Here is a 21,198-nt window from a genome sequence, read left to right as displayed (position 1 = left end):
AGTAGAACCTTGCACCAACTGAACCAATTGACAGGCCCAAAGGTCTGCTATAAAATTAGCTATATCGGGATCTTCTAAATTATCTAGGTGGAGATTTAAGTCACCCACAATAGTAAAATTGGCCCATCCAAGTACCAATCTATTCACGAGCTCTACACAGGCTGCTCTAAATACGCTCGAGCTCCCTGGTGGTCTATAGATCAAGAGCCCCGCTACCGTATAATTTTGCGAGATAGTGATTTTGAAACTTGCACATTCACTACCCGCCAGAATTTGTTTCTCCAAATTACAAGTAAGGTAAGATTTAAAAACAACCGCTATACCCCCACCCCTGGTCTCTCTATTCACAGTCCTAATACTGTAACCAGCGGGGAGCGCTAAGAGAGTTTCAAGCATGGTACTATCGGTAAGCCATGTTTCTGTAAGAAAGCAAATATTGGGTGAGTAGTTCTCCAAAAGGACAAAAATGTCCTCGTGGTGCTTAACCAGCGAAAGACAATTAAGGGAAAGAATCTCTATCTTCCTCATCTTTTCAGCACGTCTGATATTAGTAGGACAAAAAATGGGAGTAGAATGTCTGTTTAGTGAAGTATAGCGACAGGCCCCGCAACTAAAAGGACCCTCATGAGCCTCTTGCCCAGAGTGAGTGCACGTGTCACCGCTATCTCTTAGTGCTAAAATAGATTTGCGCCCCAAACGTTTCCTTACCGTAGTAGCTTCTACAGCATCTCTGGCACCTGGCAGCGGTCTGACGCAGACGGGTTTGCCTCTGGCGCGCCTCTGGCGCGCCCGCTGCGCGTGCGCGCTGCGCGCTTGCATCTGTCTCGATAAATATCTGAGGCCGAAGAAACACTAGTGCGCCAACAGCCCAAAATGGCGGCCCTCGGTGTCTTAAGGAACACAGAAGAAGGACACCAGGTCAGTAAGAAAATGCTAAATAAAACTTTAAAACCGAAAGAAAGCAGCCAGACTAAACTAATGTAAAATAAGGGACCAAATGTACCCTTTGGTAAATCGTTTTTAAAGTGCAAGTGTGCCTAATAAAATGCAGCAGCAGCAGGAACAGAACTTAGTAGCAAAAATCGTGGTCTAGAACAGGAAACAACCTTCTGTCAGGGCGAGCGCTTGCATCTGTCTCAATAAATATCTGAGGCCGACGAAACACTAGTGTTCCATCTATGGACCCAATGACATGGGGCATCCCTCCCAGGGCATAGAACTCACCCTTGACACCTGTCAACTGCTCAGGAGTTGGGAATTTTATAAACTCATCCAGGTGTTCCAACATGGCCTCTAAAAAATCATGCAGAACACGGCTGAACATGGTTTGGGACATGCCACCAACATGAGCAATGGTATATTGAAAGGTACCCGTGGCAAAGAAATGTAGGGCTGCCATCACCTTCATCTTGGGTGTCAGTGCAGTAGGATACCTGTGTAGCGGTTGGAGGTGTGGTGCCAGCCTTGCCGTCAAGTTCTCAATCACTTGTCAGGGGAAGCGGTAGCGGCGTATACAGTCATATTCCCTCAGGTCAGCCAAGTCCGGAATTGGTCGGGGGAGAGGCGGAGCCCTGCAGTAAATTGGAAGGGACAACGAAGAGTGATTGCAGTAAACCAACCATGTCAATGTACTGAGCACATGTTCAACAGGCAATACACATATGATACATACAGAGTCAGGTCTGTGCAATATGCCCTGGACACGTATGCCCCGCAGGTGACACTCCTACCAAGAGCCAGCTACAAACGTGGATTCTCAAGCTCAACTTGCCATGGCATGAAACTAGCTGTGGGCTAGTGTAAGTGAACAGGCAGACGCATTACAGGAGTGACAGACATCCACATATGTGCAGAAGAAGGATGTTTATCGTACAGACAGGTTGCGGAACACTAGAGGCACAGGTCACATGCCATAGAAAAAGGACAGACCACACACCTTGCCATGAAGGAGTACATGTCAAGACTGATCACACATACATTGAGAGTATGCAGATATGTCCTTGTTTTGAAACTCCGTGTTCGATGCATACATACACACCTTACGTCGGATTACACATGTGGGCTGGTGTGCGTAACAGTGTGCCATGCCCATCTACACACAGACACATGTTGGTTGCATCAACTGCAGATGCATTTAACCGAACACCTACAGCAAACTTATGGGAACACATGACACGCACATGACATAGTCACAGCGTGCAACGCGGGTATTCACATGTCAGGTGTAATATTCCATGTACCTGGCATCAGGGGACAGTTGCGGGTGTCGGTGACTGTGCCATGCCAGTGACGCAAGGCTCAACAAGTCTGTACTACATGCACACATGTCAAAGGAGTGAAGGGGATGTGTGGCACATAGTGCACCATCACACATGACATGTGTACACAGCTCATCACACATTTATGAGCTTCACACCTCAGGAGTAATGTGCCACATCACAGCCTGACACACCTGTGCCCGACACATGTAGTACTGCACAGACAATGCCTTGATGTCCAGCCTTGGCCAAGTATGACAGCTCAATTCCGTGTCAGGTGTGAAAGGCACCGTACATACGCTCTGAGGGCGTGTGTACGTTCCCTATCACTATGGGAGTGCTGCCGTAGGCGTACGCCATGGTGATATGGACCGTACACGCGTGTGTGCGGTCCCTATCACTATGGGAGTGCTGCCGTAGGCGTACGCCATGGTGATACGGACCGTACACGCGTGTGTACGGTCCCTATCACTATGGGAGTGCTGCCGTAGGCGTACGCCATAGTAATACGGACCGTACACGCGTGTGTATGGTCCCTACCACTATGGGAGTGCTCGTGTATGCGTACGCCATAGTAATACGGCCCGTACACGCGTGTGTACAGTCCCTATCATTATGGTAGTGCTGCTGTAGGCGTACGCCATGGTGATACGGATCGTACATGCGTGTGTACAGTCTGTATGACTATGGCGTACGCATACGCCAGCACTCCCATAGTGATAGGGACCGTACACACGCGTGTACGGTCCGTTTCACTGCATTTGGGGTGCCCTAGGGCTGTGGAACGCACCGTACCTGTGTGTGAATATTGAAATAACATAGGGGACACATGAGGGACAAGTATAAGGGCCTAAATGCATGCCGGTTGTCATGGAGACCGAGTTTCAAGTTTGAATTTTTGCATCAGGTGGCCAGCAAAAGTCGGTTGGAGACAATATACTTTGTTGCAAAGTGGTTGTTGACTTGACATCATGCTCAATTTTTAAACCATGCAAAGCCACTCACTGGGGTAGGTTTAAAGGGATTGGAGGAAACGTAGGATGCTAATGTGAGTGACCAATCACTCTGTACTCCTGTAAATGAAACAGGCCAGCAAGGCAGATATAAGGCAGCCAGGTCCCATGAGAGAGCACTTGTCTGCACATCCTTCCATTCCACAACACTGCTGCTGCTCGTGATTCCTCTGGCACCATGTCCAGGTCTGTGGAGAGGGCCCAGCCATTCACCATGGAGGAGAATATGGCATTGGTGGATGTGATCCTTCCACAGTACACCATGCTGTATGGTCGACCAGGGGAGCAGGTGAGTGCTGACTCCACTAGCTTAGACTGTGCCCCTTTTTTGTGACTGTGACTTCTGGCATTGTGTCCATGTGTGACAGACATGCAATGTTGTTTAGAGTGGGTCCCAGGGTGGGGAAGGCCTCATGTCTCCCATGCAGAGCATGCTGTAGTTCCTGTGTGCACTCCTCACTTGCATAGTGCTTACTGTGACAATCAATGCATAGTGCATGCCACATTCAGCCTGGCTAATCCTCCTGGGAATGTTGTTTCTACAGTCCTGATGTGATTCTGTGGTCCCCCCAGTGTGACAGGTGACAGTACCCATAGATGTGTGTTTGTTTAGTGTACCTGTGCTGAGAGTGTCCAAATGATGTGTTTGTCCCCTGGACATTGGTGTGTGTGTGTAAATCCCCTGTCATGTGGGTGAGTGCATATGTGGAGTGTTGCACCCCAGCTGCATGAGGGATGGATATACCCTGCCCATCTGATGTGAGCCAGCCCCACATCTGTGACACCCCCCAGTCTAGTGGGACATGTGCATAGTGAGGTTTGTACCCGCAGTTGGCAATGGCAGGTGATTGTCCTGTGCCTGTGTGTGTCTGTGTACTCTGCTGAGGTTGCATCAGTGGCCTGGGGCATGTGAATGCTTTGAGGTGCTGTACATAATCGTGGTGTAGCTTGTGATGCACAGTGTGAGCCTGGATCATTGATTGTGTTGCACCCCTCATGCCACCTGTGTACTTTCAATGCCACCTAGTGCATTAGCCCTTCCCCAGAGGTTAATGTCCCTATGACAAAGGTGCAATGAGTTGGCTGCATACCATGCCCTGTTCAAACAAGGCAAATTAGTAATATGTGTGTCTCTGTGTCATTGCTCAGGTGGATTAAAGTATTCTCACTTTTGCATCCTCACAGGTAGGCGTCTATGCCAAGGGGGAGATATGGAAGCAAGCCATCAGTGCCGTGAGGAAGACGGAGGGTCGGAAGCGGCGCCTAGCCCAGGTGAGGAAACGCTGGCAAGATATCCGGTGCTGGACGAGGAGGATCGCACGGGTCCTGCTGAGGGACTCACCTGAGAGCCACAAGAACCGTGGGCACCAGCGTCTGACCCACATCCAGAAGCGTGTGCTGGCGGTGGTCTTCCCTGACTTGGATAGGCGCTTACGGGAGAAGCAGCAGCAGGAAGGGGGTAGGTACATGTGTGTTTGTTGTGTGTCACCAGCTTTTGGAAGTGCGCAGTTGCATGGATACACTGCCAGGGTTTAAATGTGCAGTGCATATCCTGTTCCCCAAAGTAAACCGGTGCTGTTCTTCCTCCCTTCCCCTCCTTGCCATGTGTTCCCTGGTCTGTGTGTGGTCACTCTTGCACAAGGTTATCTAGGCTGCCAGTTTATCCAAGTGCTCAATGCTTGCAGCATCATGTGTGGGGGTGGTGTGTAACAGGTTTTTGACCTTGCCTGTGCCCTGGCCAGTTCAGTCATTGTGGGGTCCATGTCAGTTGGCACTGATGCTGAGTCCCAACATAGGAGTGTGCCTTAAAAGTGTACTGCCTTACAGCATGCATCTCCAATGTTGTGCCCTATGACATGATGTGCATGAGTGGGAGAGATGCATAGTGCAGGGACAGTTGCTTCAGTTGCAGTCATATCCATCCAGGACCATGGAGGAGTGTGGCCACTACCGTGCCCTGGGGCACCTTTTCCTAGGTATCATGTGTGTCATCCAACAATGTGGACATTCTCTGTGTCTTCAGCATAGGTTGGGCTCTGTGGCATTGTACCCTGGACTAATGTGTATTTACGTAAACTGTGCTACATGTGTCCACTGTACAGGGTGACCCAATTTTGCCTGTGCATACTCACAGTGGCCAGTGCCTGTGTGTGTTGGTACAACTATCGCATGATGGTTGTTTGTCAATGATATATGTGTACAGGTGCACGAGGGGTAGTTTGTGTACAATCAGGATTTATTGTAGGCCATGTGTTTTTATCCCAGAGTAAGAGGTGTAAGTACTTCCTCTGTCTCAATCACATTGTCTCAGGTAGGGGGTGGTTTGTGCGGGCACGGCCTACATGTTAAAACCTGAAGTCTCCTTGCCAGGTCTGGCCTGTGTGTGATGTTTGTCTGGACATACACTCAATGTGCAGTGACCCAGTCATGTTGGGCATGGTTTAATGTATTAGCTTTGCAGCATGTGTCAAAATTTGAAATACATGGTTCCTGCTCATCCCTTTTTTGGCAACGCTGTGTGGTGCAGATGCTGTGGTCGAGTGTCCCCCAGAGCCTGACTCCTCTGTCTAATTTGATATCAAGTTATTTGCTGTTGTGTCATGCTCTCCATTGTTTCTCTGTGGCATGATGGGTCAACCAACTGTGTGTTGCAGGGCCTACATATGTGCCTTGTATTGTAGATGTTACTCATGTGGCTATTCAGGCTATGCACTGTGACCTATGTAGATTAGACTCATGTGACATATGTATACAGGTGCCCGTACCCACGTTCTAAAGGCCTGGGTACGGGCCGTACCAGCATTGTTGGGGTGACGTAGGGGTACGCGTGGTGCGACCCGTACCCACGCTCTGAAGGCCTGGGTACGGTGCGTAGCCCTACGGCACCCCAACATTGGGGGTCCGCACCGTACCCAGGCCTTAAGAGCGTGGGTACAGGTCGCACCACGCGTACCCCTACATCACCCCAACAATGGCGGTACGGCCCGTGCCCACGTTCTAAAGGCCTGGGTACGGGCCGTACCAGCATTGTTGGGGTGACATAGGGGTACAGCCCGTACCCATGCCTTAGGAGCGTGGGTACGGGTCGTTCCATGCATACCCCTACGTCACCCCAACAATGCTGGTACGGCCCGTACCCAGGCCTTTAGAACATGGGTACGGGCCGTACCGCCATTGTTGGGGTGACGTAGGGGTGGGCGTGGTACGACCCGTACCCACGCTCTTAAGGCGTGGGTACAACACGTACCAGAATTTTTGTGTTGCCGGTTCGCGTCAACATCCACTTCCGTTGTGGAGGACACAGGCCTTGGTGGACACGCCCCCACCCCCTCGAAGTGACCAGGCCCTGAAGGTCAGGTATGTCCAGGGCATGTATGATTTGTGACTTGGGTGGGGGTTATGTGTCCTGCCCCTGCCCCCCCTTTGCCCCTGGGTGTTGTTCTGACCTTCTGCGGCGTCTGCGGCGGTTCCTGTAGAGCAGGTGGACTGCTATGAGGGCCGGGATGACATGTAGGTTCGGGTCCATGGCTGTCCGTCGCGTACAGGTGCTCCTTGTGCGCGTCGTCCTGATTTCCCGGCAGTTTTTGGCTGCCGTAAAATATAATCCGTGCGGGGTGACGTCGGTACGGATCGTACTTCCTGGTTCGTGAAACGCAGCCTGAATGCGTCCGGAAGTCACGTCGGCGCTTTCCCGGATCACATTGGTATGTATATTTTCGTTGGTCGGTGTTTTGTACGATTCGGACGGAAATAGTGTTTCCATACGAATCGTACTTGCATATTTGTAATATTTTTTAACCGGGTACGAGTCGGACGGAGAAAATGCTCCGTCCGACGGTTCGTACCCGGTTTCTCCAGGATCGGAATCGGCACCTAACTCTGCAGCTGATGGAGCGTGGGTCACCAGCTCTGGTCACTCATACACCTAATACACACCTGGGCCCACACCGCTGGCATCAATTTTGAGTAATACCTGTAACTTTGTTATTTACCTTTACCAAGTCTTACCAATTTCAATACATTTTGTTTCATTTCCTTGACGAATCAGGTTGCTGAGTTAGTTTAAGGTAGAAAGACATTTACCTCTTTACTCTAAATAAACACAGACTCAAGAAGTTTTGAAAACCTTTATCTAAGTTAATTTGTGAGTCAAGATTCAATTACAGTAACCACCTTCATTTCAAGAGGCAAAACTATTCTAAATAATTTCAATAACAAAACAAGAATGATCAATGATGACGGTACCTGAAAAGGGAGAAAAGGAAGGCGGGGAAAGGGAAAATAGGCATGGAGATACAGAATTCCTGATTATATTTACCTATGGTCTTAGATGAACCCAACACCGTACTGGGGAGCCAGATAGAATCTCCAAGACAGGTCACAGGTAGAAGAACAGGCAGATTCAGATCTGGAAGGGTAACTTCTCCTAAAGTAAAACGCCAGCGTGGCACCCCTCTCTGGCACTACTCTCCTTGGGTTTCCCTTTTCCGCAATCCCTCTAGATGAATAGATAATCGATCAGTATCTCAAACTTTCGGGCAGAGTTTCTGGCAGCAGCAGGGTCTGAGACAGCGTCTCGGACAAGAACTGGAGCAGTATACGCGTTGGGTCAGTAACAAATCGGAATGACAGATCTGACAAGTCGGACGAGGTCTCTAGCTATCTTACCTCAATTATACTACCACCCGATCAAGTATCAATTCTTATGTTTTCCCTTATTCTGATTGGTTAGGCTGAAGAGGTGAGTTCATCACACCACTTAGAATTTAACATTTTCTCCATGAACTATTGTTTATGTGCCCGCCCCTTAATTTTCTTTTCCCATAGCTTTATTCCCACACGCATTTCACATTACTCAGAAAGTTAAACAGTTTTATTCAACATTGTTGCTCTTGCAGGGGTCATCAGTTGAGCTTCTCAGCCTTCTACATGCAAGATGGCCTTAGCTGAGTGACACGGGAGCCATCATTGTTTCTGGCCAGTCTCCATGCGCATGTGCGCAGTTTACACGAGGTAGGGATTTCAGTCACCCTCCAAGGCCCAAATAAGAACTAATAATAAAGTCAGAAAAACACACGTTCGAACACAAAGCAGTAGCAGGAGCATTAGCATGTGAGTTCGAAGCGGCTATTTTTAGTGCCATTGCGCAGCTGCAAAAAATTCCCACCAAAAGCGACAGAGTCATACTACGTAGATGCAGTAGACGCATGCGCAATAGAAGTCCCGCGTTTTCTCAGCCATTTTAGAACATTCATGTTACGGGTTAGTAATGCACATAGAAAAGCTTCCCCTAGATAAAATTGATTGTGGTGTATTGTGGTTTTAGTATTCACAAAACAAATTGGTTACATTATTACACGTTATTTGTGAGGACTGAATCCAAGCAAGTTTCTTTCACGAATCCTTGCTCCATCACAGCTGTACCAACCATCACTGCCTCTGATGTTACGTCAAAGACACTCCTCCTAGTTATTTACCACTTTCTTCTTTTCTGTAATGAACCTTTTTGAATATCATCTGCAACAAATCCATAGTTGTTGTTAATTAATCTCATGCAACTAACAATCATCTATAAAAACAATAGTCCTGGCTTGTTGTAGGGCCTGATTTGATTGTCACATATTTGTGATGTTTTGGGGTATTCCGAGAGGTAGAGTGCTTATCTCACACTACTAAAGTACAATAGCTATTGAGTATCTTTCAGATGTGAACATGGCATGCCCTTCCATTTTAAGTCTGGGAAAACACAGAGCCACACTTTTCAAAATCGTGGTGCAATAAGGTTACAAACATGATCATTCTAAATTCTGGACAAGACAAAAAGGTGTAGGGGCACAAAGATGAGAGATGAGTGATTACTGGAGAGAGTGAAGATAGAAAAGACAAGGGTAAGGAAATATAAAATGAAGATTATCACAAAAAAATGGCAAGGAAACAGGGGGATGCAATAAGAGTAAATGCATGAGTATGTGTGCAAATATTAAAAGATCATGACAGAGGTGGTTGGTAAGAGAGGAATGGAAGGCTACATTTAATGGATAATGGGATAGAACTACTGTGAGAGGGGGTGAAGGAGGATAAGAGGCATTTGATGAAGTAGGAAGATGGAGCAGGAGAAGGATGAGTAAAGTGATTGGGTGTATTGTAAAGGATAGCTATGCACTGATGGGTATGATGATAGGTGAGTAGAGGGAGAGGATTATGGAAGAGTGAATGCAAAGCATGAGGATGTTTAAGGATGAGTTCGAAGAGAAAGGAAGGTGGTCAGAGTGAAAGGTGATGAGCAAATGGTCCGTGGTGGGTGAGGGACCAGAGAACGAGTATAAAGATACTAGAGGTCAATCATAGCAACAAAGGGACAGTGTTGGAGAAAGATTATAGAGGGTGATGCGTCTAGGAAAGCCTGTATGAAAGTGGAAGAGAATTTGATATAGGCAGCAGTATGGATATCACATTTCTGGAGAGAACATTTCCTCTTAGTTACCCAAAATACACTCAACTTAAGAATTTACATCCAAATCTTGTTGGAGAAAATAGCCACCCAGTGATATGTTCAGCCCTCAACCTCAAAAGCTGAACACGGTGGGCAGATAGGTATAGCAACATGGTTGGTCAGGTCACCTCATGTTGCCAACTTTGATAGCTCTTTCAATTGTTATTACTGTTTCCGGGAGTGAGGGTACTGCATATGGCTGTATGTATTATTGTCAAAATGTGCCCAGATCCTTACTCTAGTCGGAATACAAATGGCCTCAAGGTCGTTGTAGATGTTATGCATAAGTATGCTCTAAAAAATCCAGACTTTGGTGCTTCCACTGTTCAGTGAAGGTCCGATGATGCACAAGTGCCCATCCACACAAGTATGTTCACACACGCTTGTACATTAGGAGATTACACTTCATTTGCATACACATAATCCTTATGCCATATGCAGCAGCACTGAAGGCAATGCTGACAGAAGATAAGGCGGAGAGAGGAAAAGGCAAAGCAGAGAAAGGTGAAGTTGATGTGTATCTCAGTTGGGATAGAAGGAGGAGGATGAGGCAGAGAGAGGGAAGGAAGTGAGAGGGAAGGTAGTGCACATGAGAGAGAAGGCAGTGAAGAGATTAAGGCTGGATTGGAAAGTCAGAGGAGGATGGGGCAGCGTGAGAGGAATGGGAGGACAAACAATAATGGTGAGGTGGAAATAGAAGGGTGTGGTAGAGAGAGATGTCTGATGCACAGTGAGGGTATGGCAAAGTGTTGTAAGAGAGGGAGGTCATGTGAAAAGAGAAGGGTGAGGAGGAAAGAGAGGGTGAGGCAAAGAGAGAGTGTAGGCCATGGCAAGCATTAACATGGATGAGGTGGAGAGCAAGAGGGTGAGGGAGATAAAGAGGAGGGTGAGGGAGGAGAACATAGGTCTGGTTCAGCCAAATAATAAAAACACAGATATGTTAAGGCAACATTTGAAAGACATCAAAAAGATGTGACTATTAAAGTCACTTGTACTCCTGGAAGATACCAAGTCAAGGATACAGTGCAGGTAGCACCTGCAACTCTATTAAGATGTGCAGAGGATAATTGCCATGACCTAGGAAGTGGAACATAAATATACACATACTTCATACATAGCCATGTGACAGATGTGTACTTGGAAGACAATAACATCACCAACACTGGTCAACCATTGAGATTACAATCGAAAAGCACATATGAAAAAGGACACATGTGCTGCAAAAGTAACAGGCATACAAGAGTTTGATTGACTACCCAAACATATTTTGCGTCATAGTTACTCATCACAGATCTGACACATTTCAAACACACAGCTCTAATAATACATCAAAGCATTAACATGTGGACATTGCTCAAAGCAACTTGACCTGATCACCATGCCAGATGGTACATAAACAAAAGTATGCCACAATTTGAACATTCAATACATGTTCACTCATGATACATCAACCCATGTCCTAGGCCACTTCTTAATGTATATCTAGTTGCAACTACTATCAAGAATGCTAATGTATCAGCTTGCACCATATGCATTAAAAGCATTTTACTATCAACCACTTTAAATAGTTAAGTGGCTATCTACTACCATGTGTGGAAAAAGTAGGACAGATTTGAACAATTGTTGTTTTTTATTTTTATAAAATTAAACTGGGTCAAAAAGAAAAAGGCCAATGGCCAGTCCAATTACATACTTGTGCATTAGCACACAGCTATGCCACAACATTTGCCGTTAAGAACACTGCCATGGAACCATCAACAGGAAAGGGGCATCCAATTGGCAGTCCAGACACCTTGGAGTCATTGGGGTGGGGTGTTCTTTGGTTCGGAGAGGCTGGGATCAGCCGGGAAAGGATCATTTTGGGTTGAGGCTGGGTGTGGTATGTGGGTGGGAGAGGCGATCTTGGTATTGGGTGGTGTGGTTACTGGGAAAAGTCCTTTAGGATGAAGCCTGAATCCCGCTGTGCCTTCACAGTGCCAGCAACAGAACGAATGTGTCTTTAGCACGCAACTCTTTTGCATGCGTCGTTACAATGAAATGTTTTAGGAAGGGGCGCAATGGTGGAGTGGTGTTGGAAATGAAGTCCAACACCTTCCCTACTGTTGGGCAGACTGTGATCATTTTGGGGATCTTGTATCCCTTCAGCTTAGTGATTGTAATAGAAAGGGTGGGTACCTTTTTTTTGTGGGCCAAAGAACTAGTTTATGTAGGGGAAGAGGATCTTTTTCGGGGTAGTGGGCCAGATTATGATTGTTTCCTTTTCCTCTTCATGCATTTGGAGGGAGGTGGTTTTGAGGTACCAGAGAGGCCTACTTTGGTGGTTGTGATGTTGAAGTGTATGGTATGGAGGTAATCCTGACTTTTTGGGTTTGGGTGGGGGTGCATGAGTTGTAGGCAAAAGGTCAAGGGCACACAGGGTAAGAGTCTTCTGATTCTGTGGAGAAGGAATGGCAGGGGCTTTGTTTTTGGAGGTAGAGGGAAGTGAGGTACGAGATGTGGATGCATGTGCAGTGTGTGTCTATTTCTGGGTGTGTGATGTATATTTTGTGGTGTGATGTGGCTTTTGTTTGGAAGTGTTTGAAGTATGGGTGGCTAGTATTGTGGATGTGGCATCTGTGTGTGTTGACAGAGTCTGCATGTTTTAGCAGGTGTAGTGTCTGTCTGGCTGATGGGGTTTGTGCATGTGACTGGTTTTGTGGATGCGAACTCTGTGTGTGTGTTGAGAAAGAGTCTGTGGCTGTTGTAATAGCTGCAGTGTCTGTCTGGCTGATGGGGGTTGAGCCTGTGGCTGGTGTTGCGGATGTGCTCTGTGTGTGTGTAGTAGTGGAAGTGGTGGTGACTGCATGATGAGTGAGTGTGCTTGTTTTTGGTAACTTATGTTTGTCCTTGTGTGTGCTGTGTGTATCTGGTGAGGTGCTTGTGTTTGCTTTGCACAGCTGGGGGATAGGGATAGTGGTTGTGGAAGGGGCAGGAGGTGGGCCAGAAAATGGGAATTTTGAAAGGCTGCTGTGAGTTTGGAAGCCAAGGCCTGAAATGATCTCCGTAAGCCAGACATGTCAGCGTGAATTTCTTCCAAGTATGACAACATCATGTTTTGCTGGGATGTCTGCACCTGGAGGCATTTAACACTGCTGTCTGACCCACAGATATCTGCCTCTGAAGGTCAACAGCCTCCACACTCAGGGCAGTAGGGTAGACAGAAGCATGGGGTGAAGGACACTCTTCCCTGCTTAGGGGAGCGGGGCCTGATGGTTGGGGAGCAGCTGGGAGGATGGAGATGGTAGGGTGGTGGAGGATACCGATGTAGCAGATGGAGGTCCAGGCAAGTACACCACCACCACTGGGGATGTCCACTGGAGCTAGATGAAAATGTTGATGAGTCTCCTAGTAGCTCCTCTGTAACGCTCCCGCCATCATTCAGGCCACTGGTTCCCTCTGTGTCACTTGGTAGGATGGTACCACTGTGCCCAACTGCGTCCCCACTTGTGTTGCCCCTGTCTCTTTCCCTGCCCTGGGTTGATGCTGAAACAAGAAGATAACATTGATTTCATAAACAGCCTGACTACACTACACAAATATTTCATTACACATCACATCACACTTTAGTTGCTAATGAAGAGTGTTCAACTATAAATACTTATAATCAAATAATGTTACCTCTGACACCATGGATAGTACAAACTTGAGCTTACCAGATGGATTTTTTATTTACCCCTGGATTGCAATTAAATGTGAGTCTATTTTTTGTATTCCATCAAGACATGTTGTTCCTATGCAGCGCCTACGTAAACAGTGACTTAGTGCTCAGTACAATTTGCAATACATTCAAAAAGAAAAAACACAAAGAGAATTAAACAAACACAAACTGACATATGTACACAATAACAGATGAATTGTGTGGTCAACACGTAAAAGATACTTATACATCAAGTTCTAAGAGTTCATGTGCAAAGAAAAGTCCTACGCTCTTCTTAAGCGGGAGTACAGGGACTCCTTTTCATGAGGTCCTCACAGTACAATATTCTTTTTAAATGCCCAAAAAAAAAAAAAAAAAAAAGGGGTCGCCTCTGAATCTAGAAACCAGGTCTGCAAGACCGCATTAAATGATTTGCAGGTAGTCACAACAACTTGACATCGATTTATCCTGGGTTATCTTAGGCTCGCCTCATCATGAAAATAACCAACGCGTTTCGACCTTCTGCATGGCACTTCTTATCTCAAAGGTCTTCATCAGGGTAGATATATTTATACGAAGGACTGGTGATATCACTTCTGTATTCAGAGGATTTCCGGATCCGTAACTCGCTTAGTCAAGGAAGGATCTTTAAACTTCGTTTGCCGGGGGACGGCTTCTACAGTATCTTTAAACGGGCCACAACGGGCCAGCTGCAAGTCGCTGTACTCTCTCCGGGCGCGTCTTATTTTTTAATCTTCTGGCATAGAGTCAGTCCTTCGTATAAATATATCTACCCTGATGAAGACCTTTGAGATAAGAAGTGCCATGCAGAAGGTCAATATTTTCATGATGAGGCGAGCCTAAGAGAACCCAGGATAAATCGATGTCAAGTCATTGTGACTACCTGCAAATCATTTAATACGGTCTTGCAGAACTGGTTTCTAGATTCAGAGGCCACCCCCCCTTTCTTTTTGGGCATTTAAAAAGAATATTGTACTGTGAGGACCTCATGAAAAGGAGTCCATGTACTCCCGCTTAAGAAGAGCGTAGGACTTTTCTTTGCACATGAACTCTTAGAACTTGATGTTTGTGAAGTGTACAAGTATCTTTTACGTGTTGACCACACAATTCATCTGTTATTGTGTACATATGTAAGTTTGTGTGTGTTTAATTCTCTTTGTGTTTTTTCTTTTTGAATGTATTGCAATTTGTACTGAGCACGTAGGCGCTGCATAGGAACAACATGTCTTGATGGAATACAAAAAATAGCTTCGCATTTAATTGCAATCCAGGGGTAAATAAAAAATCCATCTGGTAAGCTCAAGTTTGTACTATCTATGGTGTCAGAGGTAACATTATTTGATTATATTATTGGGATTCCAACCTCTGTACTCCTTAACAGAATCACTCCCCTGTTTTTTATAGCAACTATAAATACTTGGCTCCAACAGTGCCACTAGGATATAGATATGTGCACAGACCCGAAATATGGTGCCATCACCACTGTCACCTACAACTGCAGATGCGGGCACCTACATTTCCCACCCACATTTGTCAAACAAATTTGGTCACAAATCTGTATCCCTAGGTCTTTATCTCATACCAATGGTAAGAAATGTAATTTACTGGGATGTAGCTATATAAACCTAGGGCCTCATTTATGAAGTTTGTGCGTAGGGCAGTGGCACAAGGAATCTTGTTGTGTTGCTCTGTGTCAAGAGCAAAGGGCAGGTATGCACCGTATCAATGTGATACCGCACATTCCAGTCATTTTCCCCTGCTCTAACCTTCAATGGGCTACCATACGCCAACAGAGGCACCCTTGCATCATGGTGCAAGGGTGCCTGCATTGCGTGACTGCATGCAGGAAGGGACACCTTCCAGCACAAAATCAATCAAGTTAGCCACTTTCCTCTTTCTATGTGTGATGCAAAATGTAGCACACATAGAAACAGGAAGACATTAGGAGATGTGAAATCATTTTTCCTCTTTTTACCTCCCTGAAGCCACCCCAGGGGGTGGCTTTAGATTCTGACGTATTCCCAGGTTTACGATGTCTGCTAAATATGAGAATGCTTCAGGTCCCATGGTTGCTGTGAGGGAAAACCAACAGCAAAACCCATGGAACGTCCCTTTCACGCACTTGCCTGCATTAACAGGGCACATATTTTTAAGGCCATGAAAAGCCACGTAAAGTAGCTTTATGTGGCCTTGTAAATAAGCGGTGGAACATTTCACCACCAGAATGTGAAAAACATGGCGTTCCAGAGGGACAAAACTGTAGGTATATCCTCATTGAAGAGGCCCATAATGTACATATTGTAATGAGCACCTAAATTAATCTCAAGCTCAGAATTCTGTGACACAATGCATGTATAAAAGTTGGGTCTCTGCTACAGAGAAGTGGTAGTATCTTCAGAGTAACTAAATGTAAATCAATGTGAACTGTACACCATACACTTTAGGCATTTCACATGTGACTATTGATATCCGGTTGCAAGCCAGATGATGCCATTGATGGACTCTTCAGAGTACGCTACATAGTGACAAAATGTAGCACATAAGATACAAATTAGACCGGGCATGAAGGTACACACTTCAGTTATTCACATTGTCACATACCCATTCTACACCCCAGGAAATAATGTTGAGATTTGTGAGCACTATGTCGACCTACTCTTCAGCATGTATGGAGCTGTGGTACATATGGCAGTGCAACTTAGGATCTCACACATTCCTACAAGGTAGCTACAGCCCTAAGGCATTCATTTATTTTTTTAACCACATCTTGCTACTCTAGATTGCCCTCTTGACAAATAAGATTGGTGCACAGTGTCTGCATACACACTGTCTTCATGTCACATGCCATTAGTGAGGGGTCCAACATCAAGATACACACAGTAGTGTCAGCAAGATGTCAGGCACAAGGCTGATAAGTGTGCTTTCTGTGATCATCTTGAATAATTCTTACCAACTAAGATGTAGTAAATGTCTGCATATAGCCAGACATGTTGTATTACTATTTTGAACTTGCATTTCAAACTTCAGTTTGCTAAATCAGGCTGACTTGTAAAGTATCTTTAACTAACTACATGATCCTACTTCCACAAATACACATGCAAATACACCATCTTTGAGTGAAAAATTAGTATATCTTGCCTGAAAATGGTACATAGCTGTCTGTAAGTGAAAAACAAATCATGGCCATGTATGACATCACACTGAGGAAAGATACTCACCCCCTCCAAGCTACTGTTGTGCTTGCCACTGCACATCAAGGTTGGGGAATGCCATCGCCAGTATGCGGGCAATTAGGGGAGGTCAGGTTTCAGGAAGCAGCCCTTTTTCTGGTGGAGGACAGCCCAGCTTGACCAGGTGATTTTCTTGGTCCATCTTCTCAGGTCCTCCCACCTCTTTTTGCAGTGAACACTGCACTGACGAGCAACCCCCATGGACCGTACCCTTCGGGCGATGGCTTTCCACATTTTCACCTTGAGATGTGCCTTGACCTGTATGGTTGCAGCAGATGTAGAGACTAAGTGACCAAGCCACTTTTGAAGTCATCAGCTATAGTTATACAGAGCTACAATACAGCTAACATTAGCAATGGAAATTATTGGATACATAAAATCTTTGATTTACGTATGCTAACCTACTGACAACACTTTCCTGTTAAGTATAACACTCATTCTGTGTACTACCATCAATCTCGTATTTGTATAAAGGCGCCACAGCCCTGATATCACATACTAAAACAAGATATTGTTCCCGAGCACAAGCAGATGAGTGTTCAAACAAATGATATTAATATTTCGAAGAAAATTCAGTCCATGTATTCAGAAGGTAGTCTTCTTTATTCTCTTATTTCTCAGGATCTCCCCTTATGGTCATAACACAATGGTTCATGATAACAGGTAAACATAAATGTTGCATACCCTTGCCCGTCTACACATGTGTCATGCAAATCATTTAACATTTTTGAAATAGTCTAATGTGACCTCCAGGAGCCTACACTTATATAGCTCCTGAGAACGGACACCTGTATAGTGTAGATAAATGTTTACAAACGCATGTGGTTGAAATGGAAATAGCCACATTGCACTTAAATAATTGACTTTTTGGGTTTGCTAAAACGACAACAGACCTGCCATGCACGTGTATTTAAATGTAAGGCTGTTCAACAATGGACATGCCGATTTCTGAAATGGCCCTATGACAAACCGTGCGTGTGTCTGTGTGCACATGATTGTGGGCAAGGCTTACACTGTATACCATATACAACAAGGTTTTTTTGGCACAACATCAAAGTGGCATTGTAAAGGCTGCACTGTTGCACTACCTCACACCGGTGGAGATGTTGTTTAAAACTACAAAGACAAATTCGCAAGCACTCTGATTTAAAGGCATATTTGCAATGTACATTTTTACAGTATATTTGTAGGTACAACCTACTGTAAATATAAATTGGAATCATGTATGAGTCAAGGGCCTGTACTGAAGCAATGTCTATCATGGAGCCCATTTGTAACATCACCAGTAGTCTCACATGTGTATGCATCATCTATGCGTAAATAGTATATATAAGGTGGTACTGTACTCACCTACTCCTCTGGTGTGCCATAGAATTCAGCGGTACAGGGGAAGGACCGCTTCTACCAGTTTTTCAAGCTCCTCTGGAGTGAAGGGCGGGGCCCTCTTGCCTGTACACCATGATATGTTGGTTCCCAGAGATGGCAAGCAGCAGCAATATTGTTGATGGATTTTTCGCAGCAGTGTCTTGAGGCAAGTTCGAAATGTTAGTATCAGAAAGCTTCATATCTAGAACACAGACAGTGTTTACTGTAGACGGTCATGTACATTGGTGCATTGCAGTTGCATTTTACAACTCCAACCAATAATTGTGACTGCATTGTTCGGACACGCCTACCGCACGGTTCAAATCAGCCAGCGGAGAAAGAATGGGTATATCCTACACATGCATCACCTCGTGCAGTCTGCGATGTCGGCCAAGGCATAACACCTGAACACGGCGGTCACATTTTACTACTTAAACCAATGAATGTAACCGCATTGTTCGGACACACAGACCACGCTGTTCGAATATGCAGAGGGTACATGTCCTGTAATGTTGACATTTCTTCTCCATTGTCCTTGTTGACAGGTGTAGAACTGTTTACTGCATTCCAAATTTGAAAAAAAAACTTTTATGTATGTAGTGAGTGGCACAGGTGGAAAATGTTGAAGGTATCTTGGTGTGATGCATCACTTTTTCTAACAAATTACTTACAGCATCCTTTAATGAAATTAGTCAGTATTTCGTGATGTGAACAGCTGCATACATGGTAACTTAACTCATTGTGATTTCACATCCTTTGTGTCACTCTCTGATTTTTACGTGGAATTTGTAAGTTCCATCCATGTCTCTCCATTCCACATATAGGTTCCATGACAGAGTTAGGAGGCGACAGCCTGCAGTATACCGACCTTTCCCAGACCTCCAGACTATGCAAGAAAGAGATGTTATCATGAAGTACGGTCTTGATACTAAGGCAATAGAGCATCTATGTGCACAGTTGGAACCGGATTTAGGTGCTAATCGAATCTATCTCATTGCTCTGACACCAAAGGTAAAAGTAAGGACAGCACTGCATTTTTTTGCTAAAGTTACTTTCATTATACGGTGGCCACATTGGGAGGTATGTCACAACCTATGTTTAGTCGTATGCTATGTGATGTACTTGCAGCCATGTTGAAACACATGGACAGCTATATACAGTTTCCAAGGCGTCAGGATTTGCCTAATGTGAAGGGAGACTTTTATGGATTGGCTCAGTTTCCACAAGTCATTGGATCAATAGATGGCACAGAGGTTGGCTTGGTGGCACCACAAAGCAATAAACACGTGTATAGGAGCTATAAGCACACATGTTCTATCAACATGCAAGTGGTTTGTTTAGCTGATTTATATATATCATGTGTCTGTGCCAGATTCCCCAGTTTTGCACGACTCATTCATACTGCGTAACAGCAATGTACCACAATGTATGTCACGACTACTACTGGAGAGAGCCTGGTTTGTTGGTGAGTATGACATGTGCAAGCGTTTTTGTGTGTAGGTGATGCCATGTCACATGATGAGGTAATTTGGTTTGAGATTGATGACACTACTGTGTTTCTTCTACCTAGGAGATTCAGCATATTCCAACCGGTCATGGTTACTGACATCACTGAGAAACCCAATAACACCAGGGGAAGTCCACTTCAATGATGCACATGGAAGATAGGCAGGCAGTGGAGCGGACTTTTTCACTCCTGACGGCCATGTACTGATGTCTGGAAACGACTGGGGAGGCCCTCCTCTACACCCCCAGGATGTTCTGTCAGATCACCTTTGCTTGCTTTATGCTCCACAACCTTGCTCAGAAACACAACATCCCTCTCATTGAACAGGAAGGAGAGCAGCATAAGCCATCATTTGAGGATCCAGACATGCACAATAAAGATAAAAATGGTGAAGAGGGAGGAATTGACATGCGTCAATTGGTCATCACCAGCTTCTTCTCATGAGTGTAAGTATGATGTGTCTTGTAATTACTTACCCTGTTATAGTGACAGCAGATGTTCAACCGCTGTGGTTGGAGACGACTCCTGCCTGCATCGTAATGCAGTGTTGTTTAGTTTGCAGCCTTGGTGGTTGGACTTGATCCGTGGCCACTGCGATCGGGTGGTCTGTCCGTCCAGTATCATAATGAGTACCTTGGTGTTTTTTGTAGCCTAATTTTGCTCTGCGAGCATATTAAAAAAATGGGCAGATTTCCCCATTTCACAGAGTAGTATCACTTACTCCTTGGTGCAAGTTTAAAAGACTGTATTAGGATAATTAATGACCTTTAAATTTATTAAAGTGGGACCAAAGTACACCCACATGCCTCCAAACTCTCAACTCCTGAATAGTCCCTTTATTGCTGTAGCTGAAAGTTGACCATCCTCATTTGATAGCCTATGGGCCAGAACAGCACATTTACCCATTAGGTTGGTTTTATTGTAAAAGGCTGGCACAAGCCAAAAGACCTCAAATAACATTGAAAAAGTGCACGACACCCTGTTTATAATACTTCGCTCTTATTACTGTGTTTGGTGTATTATGCTGACAATTTAAGTATTTGATTAATTTTCATACCTATATATAAGGTAACCCATACCTCCACCAGGCACAGTTTTCTCATCAATAACTTCATTGCAAATGTTGCAGTGATATTATCAATGATATAAACATATAGGGAGGCAACTCATAGCAGAGAAAAATAGTTCAACACATTGTTAAATTCATAGCAAATGGATGACACAAGAGATCCTTTCTTTGCTTATAATGATTCTTTTATTCAACATCTTCTTTTCATTGATTGACAGTTCAGTACAGCCAATGTGTTTCACCCAACATTTGAGCTTCCTCAGGGCCAGAAACAAACAAAATATGTGGATTCTAGAAATCCATAGTTTCTCCCTTTTAGTTCCACATCCGCTGTGTGGCCTTATTGTCAGTTAGACTCCGAAGTAAAAAATCTTCAGTGATTCCATTAAGTATGTAAATTGAATAAGACGTGGCGCGTACACACGGTGTGTACAAAATCAGAATGCAATTTTGTACACACCGTGTGGCTGCGCCACGTCTTAGCCGAACACTGGCATATGGACTGGGTCATAAGATGATTTGCGTTTGGACTACATACTCGATTTACATACAATGCTTGTTCCTAT

The 21,198-nt window shown here is 45.1% G+C and overlaps 1 protein-coding gene and 1 long non-coding RNA gene across 2 annotated transcripts in view; both read right to left on the bottom strand.

Annotated features, from left to right (window-relative positions):
* LOC146833564 (cytochrome P450 2D6-like) overlaps positions 1 to 21,198 on the bottom strand; it is a 413,996-nt gene that overhangs the window by 180,536 nt on the left and 212,262 nt on the right. The window lies entirely within an intron of this gene.
* On the bottom strand, positions 11,376 to 19,312 carry LOC146833565 (uncharacterized). The gene is made up of 3 exons (XR_014960597.1): positions 18,042 to 19,312; positions 16,680 to 16,949; positions 11,376 to 13,286 (listed from the first exon to the last, which is right to left on the bottom strand). It is a non-coding gene; the product is annotated as an uncharacterized LOC146833565 (long non-coding RNA).

The sequence above is a fragment of the Triturus cristatus genome, chromosome 4_2, assembly GCF_964204655.1.
Source record: "Triturus cristatus chromosome 4_2, aTriCri1.1, whole genome shotgun sequence".
Taxonomy (NCBI): Eukaryota; Metazoa; Chordata; class Amphibia; order Caudata; family Salamandridae; genus Triturus; species Triturus cristatus.
This window is presented reverse-complemented; position numbering and strand designations above follow the sequence as displayed.